The following is a 15,800-nucleotide window of genomic DNA, read 5'->3' as shown; positions in this document are numbered from 1 at the left end:
TATTTTATTTATTTATTTGACAGAGAGAGATCACAAGTAGGCAGAGAGGCAGGCAGAGAGAGAGGGGGAAGCAGGCTCCCCGCTGAACAGAGAGCCCGATGCGGGACTTGATCCCAGGACCCTGAGATCATGACCTGAGCCAAAGGCAGCGGCTTAACCCACTGAGCCACCCAGGCGCCCACAGATAGTAAAAATCTTACACTTTGTGTGCTATATATAGTCTCTGTTAAAGCAACTCAGTTCTGCCAATATAGCATGAAAGGAAACACACGTGATACATCATTGAATCTCCTATTTTAATATGGCGTGAAATGGTATTTTTCTTTTTTTTCTCAACAGTTTGAAAGTGTAAAATACATTCTTAATTCACAAACTGTACAAAAACGGGCAACAGGCCAGATTTGGCCCATGGGTCAGAGTTTGCTCATCCCTGGTCTGGAGAGAAAATTTACAAGCTGTTTGCAATACAGCTTGTTTGTTCAAAGTGCTGAGAAGGGAAGGCTTTATTCTGCCAGGAAGTGAAAAGATAGGGATTAAGAATGGCTCCAGAAAGGAAGAAACATTTGAGCTGGGCTTTAGAGAGCAAGTAGGAGTCCACCCGATGGGACAGATAAGAGAAGGAACAATAATGAGAAAAAGAATGAGCAAAAGGGGAAAAACAGTATTTAAAGGGAATTAACCAAAGTTCATTGCCGTACAGAAAGTGAAATCACATGGGAAGTAAAGAGGAAAGATCCTTGTGGTTTAGCTATTTGTTTTTCTCATTAATTTAATTATTTTCTGAAGCCACTGTTAGGTCTGGGATGATATTACAAAGATCCCCAGAATAGACCCTTCATTTGTGTTCCATAACCATGTTTGTACCCCCAACACCAGCCATCATGACCATTTTCTGAGCAATTTTAACAATGTCCTGACAGTCCAAAAATTTTCTGAATAAGCATTCATTGACAGAGAACATAGCTTTTCCTTTTGGACAATTATGTTACTCAAATCTTTAAAAAAAAAAAAAATGAAAATCTTAATAAGATCACTCTACTCTTTTTAAGATTTTATAGAGTTAGTGCCCTAGCAGGGGAGGGGAGCAGGGGCAAAGGGAGAGGGAGAGAGAATCTCAAGCAGACGCTGCACTGATGGAGCCAGAGATGGGGCTCAGTCCCATGACCCTGAGATCATGACCTGAGCCAAAATCAAGAGTCTAACACTTAACGGACGGAGCCACAGAGGCTTTCTCAAGATTTCAGATTTTTTTTTTAATTTTTTTAATTTATTTGACAGAGAGAGAGAGATCACAGGTAGGCAGAGAGGCAGGCAGAGAGAAGGGGGGAAGCAGGCTTCCTGCTGAGCAGAGAGCCCGATGCGGGGCTCGATCCCAGGATGCCGAGATTATGACTTGAGCCGAAGGCAGAGCCCCAACCCACTGAGCCACCCAAGTGCCCCAAGATTTCAGATTTTTTAAGTGAGACTCTATGTTAATAGCCTGAGTGTCCTCAAGTCTTCCAACAATACCATGAAACACTCACCAAGAGTTACACTTAACTGCTTAACTGAATGAGCCACCCGGGTGCCCCAATCAATCTACTGCTCTTAATTTAGTAAGTTAAGTCAATTGGTTACCTCTTTCAGGTGTTTGCTGAAAATGTTATTTTTAGATATAATTGGTATATAACGTTATGTTGCAGGTGTACAACATAATGATTTGATATATGTACACATTGTGAAAGGATCACTCTTAGAAGTCCAGATACCATCCATTACCACACAGGTACAAAATGTCTTTTCCTTGAAATTAAAACTTTTAATTCGCTATACTACTAGCAAATTTCAAATATACATTACAGTATTATTAATTATACTTCTAAGAAATGCATTTTTAGGCAGATTTTTAAAAAATGCTGTTCTTTGATATCTTTGGTAATCTCAACTATAAAAAGTGGCCAAGTCTTTTGTCTGCAAAATTACATCTCTGAAATTTTTAAAACCAGATAGAGAAGGATTTGCCTAAAGGAAACTGAGATAAATTGGAGTTGTTTTTAAATCCATCTGCCTGGAATCTGCAGATTATTGGTTCTACCATGTTTTCAGTATTTAGAATGTGTTTAGTGATAACTATATTAAACAGATTTTAAAGTAGGTAGGCATTTGTTCTATTTTAAAGCAGCTTTTAGGGTCCTGGAATGGAGCCCCATGATGAGTTCCACACTTGGTGGGGAGTCTGCATGGGATTTCTCTCCTTCCCTGTCCCCCACACCCCTGCCAGCTGTGCTTTCTCTCAGATAAAAATAAATATTCAAAAATAAATAAAACAACTCTGATTTTTCAACCCTTTAAGCATCTGAGTCTTGGAAAACTATAGAAAAGAAATTACTTAGGTTTGTTGTGTCTTTGATTCAAACAAACTTGTGTTAAGCACCTACTATGCACCAGACACTTTGCAGGACTCTGAGGAAGCACAAAGACTGAGGCACATTCTCTCCTCTCACAGTGAGATCAGGGAACACAGCACTGTTTTGAAGCAGGTCCAACACAAAAATTGTACAAAGGAGAAGATATTCTATCGAAGCCATTAGTAAGCAGACTATTATGGGATCTCCTATTTTCAGCCAGAGCTGCTTTTTCTATAGTCTTCATCCCATCCAAACTAATAGTGGCAATTTGTAGTGGTAATAAAAGTAATAGCCAGTAATTATTGAATTATTAAATTATTGAATGCCTACTATGTGTCAGACTCGCTAACTGCTTTGCTACACTATGATACTAAATCCTCACAAAATCTCTGTGAGGTAATTTCCATTATATCTTGATTAAAGTCCCTGAGATCACACAGTTAGTGTGTATTGGAATCCTGACCCAACCCAGCCTTTTTTCACAGCCCATACTGTTCCCACCACACTATACTGGTGTTTTCTCTAGTACATACATCAGAGGCTGAATCATTCTCTATACAGGAATCTGCAAAGCAGCCTCAAAATTTTTGAGGCTTAATTTTAACCATGGGCAGGCATTAGCAAGTCTCTGACTACTTTATTGATATGTTCTCTAGGTGTCCCAGTCATCTGAGGAAATGAATAAGGGAATGCTGAGGTGTATATACTGCACTAATTCATAAGACCACATAACAAAACCAAAGGGGAAGATGAGGTGGGGTAAAGGGCTAGGGATGGGTTATTTCAGACCATTTTGGTTATTACCCTCCAGTATTGCTTTTGAATCCATTCCAGGGCAATTAGGATAATTAAAAAGCAAGAAACCTGACCTTGTCATATCTGCAAGTGTAAAGATGTTGCTCACTCTTCAGTGAGAACTGGTTTCCTTGGATTAAGTAATCATCAAAGAAAGTAGAGCATAGCAGGGTGTTGAAGGTCAGCTCTCCAAGGCAAGAGAAAGACAATAGAAAAGGAGGGGTCTAGAGGCTAGAATCACAAAAGCAGAAGGGTAGAAGGCAGCAGGCAATAGGCAGCGTAGGTTATCTGTAATTTGAAATGCATGGACCCCCTATAGAGAGATTTTTTTTTTTTCATGATTAGCTGTCCAGGAAACAAACTGACATTTGGCTCTTCATTGTTTTTTCTCTGAATTAAGCCATGATTAGAAGAACCAAGAGGAAAGGATATGAACTGCAGGTTGTTTTACTTTGTGGGAGGCATCCTGTTCCATGCCTTTCACGTATGGTTTTTTTGGCTGTCCCAGCACATCACACAAGAATTGCCCTTACCCATGGCAGAGGCACCACAACAGAACAATTTCTCTATTCAGATTTGCCAGTGAGTCAGCCGAGCGAGTATCTGTAAGAGAAGGAGAGAACATTAATTTTTTTTAATATCTCTGGAAAGTTTTATTACCAGAAATCTGAATAGGCAATACTAAATGAAAATAATAATCAAATTGGAAGCAGACCCATTTGTCATAGTAACATATCTGATCCCAGAGCCTCGTCAGGATGAAAAATAATTCATAGAAAGTTCATGAGGCTCCAAGATCTTATTTTCTATAAGATTTTCTGTAAGAAGCATTTTTGGTTTCTTCCTCTGAATTTATGCTTAGTGGAAACTGTCCAATATCATAATTGTCTTTTTGAGGACATTTAGGAAAGGGAAAGAAGTATTTATTACAAGATTCAGATAAACCTGCATTGCAAAACTGTCCTTGCTCAATTAATTCATTAATATCTCTACAGACTGTAATAATAGCCTCCTATCTCATCCCTGTCTCTCCCTCCCCTAATATGCCACCCAGGTTCTTCCCATGGGCAACTCAATCTCACTGCCAGGTTTCAGATTAATGCCACTTCCTCGGAGAGACCTCTGCTGACTGCTGTGCCCAGCACTTACTGTCTATTTCATTTGTTTGTTTGTTTGTTTGTTTTTTTCTCGATTGTTTTTATAGCTCTTAACATAATATTATTATTCTGGCTTATTGGCTGGAGGAATCATTTACTCCTGCATCTCCCTGGCATAAGGTCTGGCATATAATAGGTGCTCCATGTTTGGTTAATGAATAAATAACTATGATAAATAAAATGATAATTATAAACAAATGAAAAATTCAGTGGGACAAACAAAAGCCTTAATAATTTAGAAATATTTACTTGTTTTGGGGGCTCCTGGGTGGCTCAGTTGTTAAGCATCTGCCTTCAGTTCAGGTCATGATCCCAGGGTCCTGGGATCGAGCCTCTCATCGGGCTCTCTGTTCAGCAGGAAGCCTGCTTTTCCCTCTCCCACTCCCCCTGCTTGTGTTCCCTCTCTTGCTGTGTCTCTCTTTGTCAAATAAATAAATAAAGTCTTTAAAAAAAAAGAAATATTTACTTTTTAATCTTATAAAAATCCTCTTGTGAAGGAGCTGTTGCCGTCTTTCGATGAACAGGGAGACAAATGCAAAGGTAAGGTCCCACAGCTTGTAGGTAGAAAATGAGGATTTACACTCAGGTGTGACTCTAGAGTCACTTTTATTTCTACCAAATCATATTACCTTCCAAATAGGAAAATTTTTACATGAAAGAGGTTTTTGAACTTTTTTAATATCCAAAGACTTTGGATTCCAGCCTACACAGCTTTGTGATCTTGGACCAAAATTCCTATAATGATATCTTACCCTGTGAATAAAAAATATAAAGAATGGGCCTTCCATTTCCTGTTAAATGGATTTGACATCCTTAACCATTGTTTGCACACATATGCCAACCCAAAACTCTCAGGAGGAATCTTCATGCTAATTAATAAATTTGCAGTGTTCAGTCAGATAATGACTGTGATTGACATTCCTCTTATAATGGTTCTTGAACTAGTTTCTTGTACATAAATCGGGACCATAGGCTATGCACAAGCATAATTCACAGGACCATTCTTGTTCAGGTGTACATAATCTTCATGAAGTACACAACAGCATAAGCACTCACAATATAAATGAATGATACATAGATATACACACATGTATATACATACATATACATACATGTGCCCACAAATACGAATAGACAGTGTATTTGAAACAGGGTTGTATATATAGAACTGTACCTCACTGGAAAACAATACTGTCAAAATATTGCTAGGAAATATAATAAGCCCATTTATTAAGTTCCCCTTTGTGTGTCTGTTTTCTGATTAGTTATTTGAACTAAGACTTTTTTTCTTAGACTTTCATGCCTAATGCCAATAGTATACTTGCCAAAATATGCCTGAGATTTAATCTTTTATGCCAGAGACCCATGATCCATAATATCCTAATTTATTTGAAACCGTATTGGAAGACATTAAACCAAGTATTGCTTAAAGGGAGGTACTCACACCACTAACAGTACACAGATAGATGACTTAGCGCAACACTCCACGGGATAACCAGACAAGAGGGTGAAATCAGTGTACTCTATCAGAGTGGGGCAGGTCTCTGGCTGCAGAGGCCAGAATTTCATAGTATTTATTTATATGGATACCTGTTCTTTATGGTAAGTGATACGAGTTTCCCATTAATGAAAGTCACTTAATTTCATTTGGGGGTAAATATATTTAAGGAAAATATGTCAATTTAAAAATACATAAATAATAGTACAAGCAGTGTGCAAGTGGCAAAAATTATGCAAGTCATATCAAAGGACCAGTGGAAAAAAACAAAGGCAGCAGAGGTCTGGAAGTCATAGTTCACCATTTCATATCTGAGTAAACCTGATTAAGTTACTTAACCTCACTTAAAATAGCCACAGTAACCTCAGAGCTTTTGTCTGTTCAAATGGAAAATATATCAAGTGGAACATAGCAGAGGCTAAGGAAATGATCTTTGTAATGATAATAACTGTTCTTATTACTATGAACTGTCACTAATGAAAAGGTATATGTAAGCACTTGGCACAGAACCTAGTCTACAGTATATACTCAGCAAATAGGGATGAACATTTCCTCACCAATTCGGCTTCTTTCACAATAGACCTGTGCACACACATGTGATTCATATCTCAGTTGTAGCTGAAGATGTGAGTGTTCTGTGGCCCATTTTAAGAAGGGAGCTTAAAGACTATATTTCATATGATTGATATGGAATACAGAATTCTAAGTAAATACGTAGTGAGTGATCTTACTGTCTCAGCAGTGTCTGGAAGGAATGGCATCACAAAAACAAAAAAGGTTTAGTCCAGAAAGCAGCTTTATGTAATGGGGAGCATATTCACCTTCTATTTCTCCTATAATGAAGTGGGTTAAATATTAATCATACATCTGTTTGCAATTGTAAATTTAAAGGTTAAAACTGTCTCTTAGAAGAATTTCAAAAGTCCTTTCCTAAACAGAATAATATACCAGAAAATTCACCCACAAATCTAGCACAAACTGAAAAGGCTTCTCAAGAAGAAAAATAAATGAAGACAGATAATTTGAGATGATTGAGAAAATAGACACAGGGTCTTACACTAGCTAGGAGTATGGAAAAATTGTTATATTTATAGGATCTCATCCCAAGACCCCTATGAAGAAACAGGAGGAGATAAATGGAATTAGAAATTTGTTGACTTAAAGGAAACACAGTGAATCCAGAAATTGGGGATTTAGCAAGACAAAGATCTTGCCTACGATGAAAAAAGTGAGAAATACAGAGAAACTACAGGAGTCGGTGAACCCTGGCTGAATGTACAGACACAACAGTAGATCTTTCTCTGTAATGGTGTACTTTTAAAATATTTTATTATGGAAATTTTCAAGCATTCACGGAGAAGGGAGGGTAAGTTAATAATTTTCATATGTTCACCACCTAACTTCAACACCAATCAACATACTGCCAGTCATGCTTCACTCTGGTTGGGTTGGTAGGGTAGTGCAATTGGGAATGGGGCTGGAGAATTTAAGGTCCAAATCTTAGACTTGTGTCAACCATAATGACATAAATGCTTCAGTATGCATTTTTACATGATAAGGAATATTTTACATAGTTACTATGCTATTATCCCTCTTAAAAAATTAACAGATTCCTTAATACTGTCTAATACCTAATTTCCCAAATTATTTCAAGGATGTTTCTGCAAAAAAATGGGTCTAAATCAGGATTAAAACATAGTCCACAAAATGCATTTTTTCTCCTAAATCTCTTCTAGAAAAGCCCCCCGAGACACCTTTTTTTTACCATTGATTTCTTGGAGAAATCATTCATCATAGTGTCATTTAACTTGTTCTTCTGTCATCCATATTTCTTAAAAATGGTGGCTAGATCCAGAGGCTTGATTAGATTCTAGTTTATATTTTTAGGCAAGAATGCTTCATAGATGGCACTGTAGAATTCAAGGAATTCTTGATGCTTTTCCTTTATCAGTCTTCAGAGCAGTAAGTTGATACCCTAGTAACAGTGGATTTTTCTTCTTGAATTTTCTTATATGTTTCTTGGGTTTTAATCCATCATCATCATTCTTTTTGATATTTAAGTTGTCCTGTATGAGTACAGTGGGAATGCCTTATGGTTGACTCCTGCATCTTTTGACACTATCCCTCTTAGTCCTTGAAGGCTTCCTTGCTTGCTAGCCCAACAAGATTTCCCAGGCTTATCTCACTCATTTCCAGCTCCAGACTAGAATCAGCTCTTTCTGAGAACTCTGGTTCCTTCCAGAGAGACATAGCATTTGAAAACTACAATCTGAGTGCTAAGGTTACTCATTACTCCTGCATTATTATTATTTCTAAGCCTTCCCAATAGAGAAAGCTACAACAACAAAAAAATAAGAGGGAAAAAATAATGAATTCCCAATGATATCCAATTCATATTTTGGATAAAAGTTTTTTTCTTTGACTTCATACTTGTATATATTTTTTTAATGCCAAAAAAATCTAGGTTCTTAATAGTAACATAATTATTTTACATGTATAATATGTACATATTTTATGTATTATATATATGTGTGTGAATATAAATATACAGTATTTTACATGGATAATAACTTAAAATAAGATTACAATATACCACTCATTATAAGACTCCTGAGTACATAAATTGGTTTTGTTGTTGCGAAAAGGTAACATTAGCAGCATACATGGATTTATTGAAAAATCTGTTTGTGTACACCAGACTTTGAATTTGCCATTTCACATTAGTTTAAAGTGTATCAGTTTGAGTACTTGGTGTACTCATTTTTTGAAGACTCCAGCAAGGTAACTGAAGGTAGAATTTAATGACCAGTTTAATTTATCCCAGCAGCTTGGGGGTACTCAACCTAACTCAGCTCTACCAGCTAACACAACAACATACACTCCACAAAGGTAGGACCATGTCTTTTCTTCACAAGTATATCATGCAGCACCTAGCATTGTACTTGTAGTAAACATGCATGCACAAATCAGTCAATCATCCCACATGGCTTAGAGGAAGTCACAAGAGGGGAAAGTTTCTTTCCAGATGTGTTGAGATAGTCATAAGTGACAACACAGTAGCCATCTATTTCTTCAGATTCTCTACCACTGTTTTCCATGCAAAAGACTCCACGAGTGTTATTTATGGATTAAAAGCTAAAGAGGCTTTCAGAAGCCTAATTCACTCCCTTCATCTCTCAAATAAGAAAAATGAGCCATCCAAAGATTCATTGCTTTATCCACAATCACCCAGCTCCCTTCCAGCAGAGTCAGAACTAAGATCCAGAGCCCTCCTTTCCTGGTCTGGGGTCCTTTCTGCTTGGGGGCAGGTGGCCTGCATTTTCCATCAGTAGTGTCCTGTGCGGACTAGTACTGATAAACAAGGCAGATGAAAGTTAGACAGTATGTTTAATCCCTTTTAGAAAGTTAGGATACATTCTCTCTCATTAGACTCAGATTATTGGCAAATTCAACCTGACTTGTGATTGGCTTGTTCTAACTGAAGCCATCAGGAGTGACTTAACAAGTTGCCATAAACATAGTTTTGTTCCTAATTTCACTTTGTATTGGAATGCAAACTCCAATATTGTGAGAAACAGTTATAAATTATTACTTTGTATAACCCAGGAAAAAAAACAGTGAATTAACAAAAAATGTGACCAACATCTATAGACTTCATATTTGACTGACTTCCTAATTTTATACTTTAGATAAAAATAGAGGTTTGCTTATTAATCTTTGTTTTTGATTACCAGTTGTCATTTGACTCTACAGCATAATAGAGGACTGGCCATTCTCCCCCTTCATTAAATCCAAGTTGAAACATCTGAGCATTATTAGAGGCTTTATAAGCATAATGGCTCCATAGCAGTTCCTTGCCCAGAAAAAAGCTCAAAAAACCTTTTAAATCATGAGATTTTGAGCAATGTGGTGACTGCACTTTGGTGCTGAACTTATTTTGTATTTAAACTTTTAAATTCCTTTGCTAGTACTTAAAGTACAGAAAAAAATACCAAATTTTTAAAGATTTTTTTTATTTTAGAGAGAGAACGAATGTGAATGCACACGCAGAGGGGAGAGACAGAGGGGGAGGGAGAGAAGAAGGGAGGCGTATAAGTAGTCTCTGCACTGAGCACAGAGCCCACTGTGGGGTTCAATCCCACACACCCCCTCACCCAAGATGACCTGAGCTGAAATCAAGAGACACTTAACTGACTGAGCCACCAAGGTGCCACCCCCCCCAAAAATACCAAATTTTAAGACACTTTTAAACCAGGATTAGAGAGCATATGCTAAGTAAGTGATGCTATTATTTGAATGGTAATGAAAGTGGCCATTATGTACAAAAAATATGGATTCTTCTTTAAAAATCAAATTCCATCTGTAATACATCAAATTCAGGTGCTTGTTTTTATTTCAGCCTTGTACAGTCTCAACCTCTGAAGCGTTTCCAGGTAATATAGTGTAATGGAAATTTTATCAGCTTCAATTTATCATTGAGACCCTGTCTTAATGCTTTTATATATTTACTGGTTTTTTATTTATAAAATTTTATTTATTTAGTTAAAACAGTCACATATATATGGGTTTTTCAGTAATATTATTGGAAGAACTATCATTTATCTTGGGGAGAAACTATAAAATAGTATTTCAAAATTCATCCCATTGAAGGTTTTTGAATTGAATGCTTTTGAGAAGATATTACGGTTTCATTTAGGTAAGGGAGGATTTAGATGGCATAGTCCATTTTTTTTTTAAGCAAATGAGCCTTTATTCACAACAATATTGCTACAGATGTAATCTTTGTTTAAAAGTACAGTACAACAAAGCAGGAAAGGCTCTTTTTATAAGAAAAGCAATAAATATGCATAGAAAACAAAAGGTCACTTAATATACACAGATGTAAAATGAAAGGTAAAATGCTCCCACATACATATTTCACTTTGAAAATGTTAGTGAGTATATTGATTGAGCAAATTTCTAGAAGTATAATTGCTGTGTCAAGGAATATGTGCATTCGCATTTTGGCATCTACAGCATCCCCATGAAGAGTTTGTACGAATGGATATCCCTATAGGAGAGTGTAAGATGGCCTGTGTCTTCACATTCTTGACTGCATAGTATGTTGTTAAACATTTTAATCTTTGTCAATCTGATAGATTATCTATCTGATAGATTATCTTATCTTTGAGTAACTTGAATATCTTTTCACTTTGATAAGCCACTTAAGTTTCTTTTTTTCTAAACAGGAAGTTCTTACCTTTTTCCTTTCCCATTTTTCTTTGATTCATCTTCATTTCTTATTCTTTAAGAGCCCTTTTAATATTAAAAAAAAAACCTACTTTTTATCATGTGTGCTGAAAGTATTTTCCCAGCTTGCTCTTATTTCTGCCATAACAAAAAAAAAAAAAAAAAAAAGTTTAATTCTTATCTATCTAAATTTATCATTTATTTCCTATCTGGCTTTTGTGTTTAGTATCTTGCTGAGAAAGGACTTCACCATTTGAGTGTTTTCTTCTCTTGTTTTTTTCTAGTACTTCATTAGTTTCACTCTTTAAATATAAAATATTTAAATCTTTAACCTGTCTCATAGAAGGAATGATACAGCTTTATTTTTCCTCAAAATAATTGTTAATTATTTCAAAAATATTTATTTGAAAAATCTGTATTTTCCTTTCCAGTTTGAAGTCTTTCTTTATTATATACTAAATATCCATATGAGTTTTCTTGGATAGTTAGGCTTATTTTTAGACTCTGTGCCATTTATTGTTTTGTCTTTCTTTGTCAGAACACTGATTAATGTCTATAGTTTTTAATTTTAATGTACTTTCAAACCAGCTTGTCAAGTTCTGAAAAATGGAGCTCAGGTGAGCAAAGGAAAGAGAAAATGAAAGAACCTTAGTACTGTGGTCAAGATCACTTTTAATTGCTCAATTTAGAGTGAATTAATATCTTTATGGTATTAAATATTCCCACTCAAGCTGATGGTGTGGTTTCTACTTAAGTTTTCCTTATAGAAATAAAGGTTTTTTTTTAAAGATTTTATTTATTTATTTGACAGACAGAGATCACAAGTAGGCAGAGAGGCAGGCAGAGAGAGAGGAGGAAGCAGGCTCCATGCTGAGCAGAGAGCCCGATGTGGGGCTCGATCCCAGGACCCTGGGATCATGACCTGAGCTGAAGGCAGAGGCTTTAACCCACTGAGCCACCCAGGTGCCCCTAGAAATAAAGTTTTAAAGTTTTCTTTATATAACATTCTTAAGCATGTTTGTTAAGCTTATTTCAGATATTATATATTTTTTATTTTTATAAATGGGATAAGTCTGATTCTTATAGAACTGCAAATGGCTTTTCTTATGGCAAGTTATATCTACTAGTTATCAGTAATTTTTATTGGCTACTCGCATCTGTACAGAAATGGTCAAATGGTCAAATGACTCTTCTCCTTTGACCTATTATTATGGTGAATGATATCAATAGATTAACTACTATCGAACCATCCTTGCATTGCTTGCATAGAGTAGAATGTATTATACTGTAAATGTCCTGGCTTGGTTCTATTTGCTAGTATTTTAGTTGAAAGCAATCTCAAGCTTTCAGAGAAAGCAAGAGCTGCCACATCTGTTTTATTCTCTGCTTTATACCTAGCACATAATACCAAGCCCTGTGTCTGAAGCAGAAAAAATTCTCAATATTTGTGAAAAGCAGGGTAGTTCCATGAGTCACTGGATTTAATTCTCTCTTGACTCTTCTGGTCTGTTCTAGAAAGAGAATCCATTACTAAGAGCAGCATAAAGGTCAATGAGTTGATCATGTGAGGATGCGTCCAGGTACTTTGAAAAATTCTTTGTGTGTTCACATGATTTTTTTTTTATTACTCATAACTTTTTGGGTCCATTCTCCCCTGTTTTGACTAGACATGTTTTTCATCTTGAGCAATCCTCCAGACATCAGGAAAGACATCTCTGACACAAGCCTAAGTTTTCAGAACAAGCTGTTTTGCATTACTGTGAGGCACAGCTAGGGTGTCTGACCAAACCCATGTGAAGCAGAGAACAGAGATTGAGCTGGACCTGGCAGATGCCTATGTTGGTTTAGTGGTCCCAACTTAATTGACATAGATAAATTACCTGGCCAGGGCTCCAGGCAGTGGCCCAGGACCCCACCAAGATAATTCCTGTAGGCGCCTTTCTTTCACTCCTACCCATTGGCTTCTAGCAATGGCAAATGAAGTCTCTTGTCCTTTTGTGCTCCATGACCATCACCATTAATATCTCTGAAAACCTCAGTGGCCTGGGTGTACAGACCAATTCTCTGAATAAAGACCTATGTGCAAACCACAAGAGCAGAAGAAAGGTAGGGAAAAGTGGCTTTCTGTCCTAACAGCTGTGATGATGCTGTTACAGATGAGCAGTGACTAATTATGACCAGTCTTCTCACCTACATTCAATCAAATACACCTTCATTTTCTTGTCTACCATGGTTGTTTTTTTTTTTCAAACTTTCCCTATGACTTCTGTCTTAGAACACAATTTTGACTCAAAATCTTCTAAAACTTCCATATAGTCCCTTTTCCATTTTTCTCATATTCTATATTTCTAATTGTCCCCTTTTGGTGTTCCTTATGGCCAGTTATAACAACTATTTGATTTCAGGCAACACTCATGGGAGTTGTACCTAACCATATTCAATTACACTGACTGCCCAGTTGAAAATTCTATTTCCAACTTGATTTATTGTTTATTGTATCTGATTTAATAAATGGTATACTTAAGGAAATCTGATCAAACAAAGTTTATCGGCTTTCACACCATAAACTCTCTTACAGCTAGTAAAGAGTCAGTTTATACTGCTGACTAAATGAGTAGCTTATGTGATAATCTAGTTCAATGCTAATTTTCCTTCTTAGCTAGAGAACCACACAAATTCTAGGACAGATACCTTTATAATTATATTATATTATATTATATTATATTATATATATGTTATAGTATAGTATAGCATACTATAATATAATATAAAAATGTTCTGAAGAGCAACTGTTTTGACATCTGTTTGTGGACCTGAGAGTCTAAGCCTTTCTCTATAAAGTCAAAGTGAAATGCCTGATTACGTTGGTTATTGGCATAATTAAAACTGCAAATAACTTTTAGCAATGGATATTGGGATGAACTGGAGAATTCAGAGCCAATCAGAGTTATTCCATGTTTAAAACTATACTTTTGGACAAGAATTATCTACTTCAGTCATATTATCATGTTAGCTAAAAGGCTCCCAAATATTTGCTTCGCTCCATGGTGCAGACTTGGCATGAGACTACTTAGTATTCTCTCCCTAACATCTTCCATTCAAGCAGGAACTACAACCAGCAGATGATCCCTACTGAACCACTCCTGCTTCAAAGATGAGGTTTTGCTATACAGCACCAACTCTCACTTTTTCCACATGACATAATTCTCTGTTCCCCAGCATCTCCATATTGCCATCCTTTAAGTGGAACCAGGAGTGTGGTTTGGTTAATGCTTCATTTTGATACTGATGGACTAGGACTAGCAGGTTCCTTGTTGCCTGGCAACCAAGGAAAGTATCTCTGCCTACTGAACTCAGTATGGGTACCACTTACACAAATGCAGCTCCATCTCTGAACGGATTATTGTTGTGTTATTCCTGATGATCCCCAGCCAGATTTAGTGCCTTCGGCCCACCCTGATGAAGCTTCTGATTGAAAAGAAGGACTGTGCTGTTTATCCCCCTCAGAGTCTGAAGTTCAATAATAAAACAAGTGCCATAAACTAATCCAAATGTCCTTATTTAATAACTCTATTGTCACTGAATCTGGGACCAGGCAACTCAATATAGAGTCCTTGATGGATAATTAAAGCTCACTTGCTCTTCATCCTCAATATGTAGATGCATTAAAATGTACTTGGTGCAGTATTTTTTTTTTTTTGCCATCAATTTTCTTTTGTAAGTTTCATAAAAGTTAAGGTACCACAAGAGCAATTAACTTGCTTCTTTTGTGGTAAGCACTTAATATATATTATACTTTTTAATCATCAGAACAGTATGAGGAAAATATTAATAGTATCCTCATTTTTTAGATGAGAAAGCTGAAATTTAGTGAGATTTTGCTGTTGAGACCAAAGCACGGATATGGTTAAGTAACCAAGCTGTGGATCAAATACAGATTTACTAGATTGTAAAGCGTGTGTACATTATGCTGCCTCAGGAGATTAAGAGCAAGTGACATAAATAATACATTTATTTCTAAGAACACATCCTGTTTCCCAATCAAAATAATTAGCAAAATGACTAGCTTTCAAAATTTTCAACTCTAAAGGACCACTCACACAGAGCAAGCATGGGAAGAGATCAGGTCTCTGAGTAAACTAGAAGCAGATGACGGACCTCGGCTAGTCTACTGATCACCTCAAAACTAAATCAAAGAAAATAATCTAATAGAAGTTCAATTTTATTTCATGACCGTTAAAGTAATATTACTGAATGTTTACAACATACCTCATCATCAAAACCAGCCTTCTCTGACCTAACTACTTTGTTATCCACATTTAAGGTCAATTAACAGGAATTCTACATGAAGGAAACTGAAACTCAGCAGCTTTTTCTAAGTTACCCTGTGAATAAGCAGTGAAATAGAGATTTATATGGATTGTCCAACTCAAAAGACAATCTTTGGGTTTTTTAGATTTACACATCAGAAAAGAAAACCTGCTAGCAAGATCCTTTGCCATTGTACAAGAAGGGAAACTTCTTAACATTCTAGAGTTACCTATGTAGCCAGAGTGTTGCTAATAATTAAAATAGTCATGATAATGACCACAGGGGTTGACTCTCCCAGATATTTTACTGTCTGGTTCCTGATCCATTGCTAAGCACTTGGCACAGAACATCATTGCATTGAAGCCTCAATGCAATAGGAACCCCAGGCTTCCTATACCTGTAATATCCCCATTTTCTAGCAGA

This window comes from Enhydra lutris, unplaced genomic scaffold (genome assembly GCF_002288905.1).
Source record: "Enhydra lutris kenyoni isolate GAN:26980312 unplaced genomic scaffold, ASM228890v2 scaffoldscaffold50, whole genome shotgun sequence".
Taxonomy (NCBI): domain Eukaryota; kingdom Metazoa; phylum Chordata; class Mammalia; order Carnivora; family Mustelidae; genus Enhydra; species Enhydra lutris.
The sequence above is the reverse complement of the archived record's forward strand: the minus strand, read 5'-3'. Positions refer to the sequence as shown.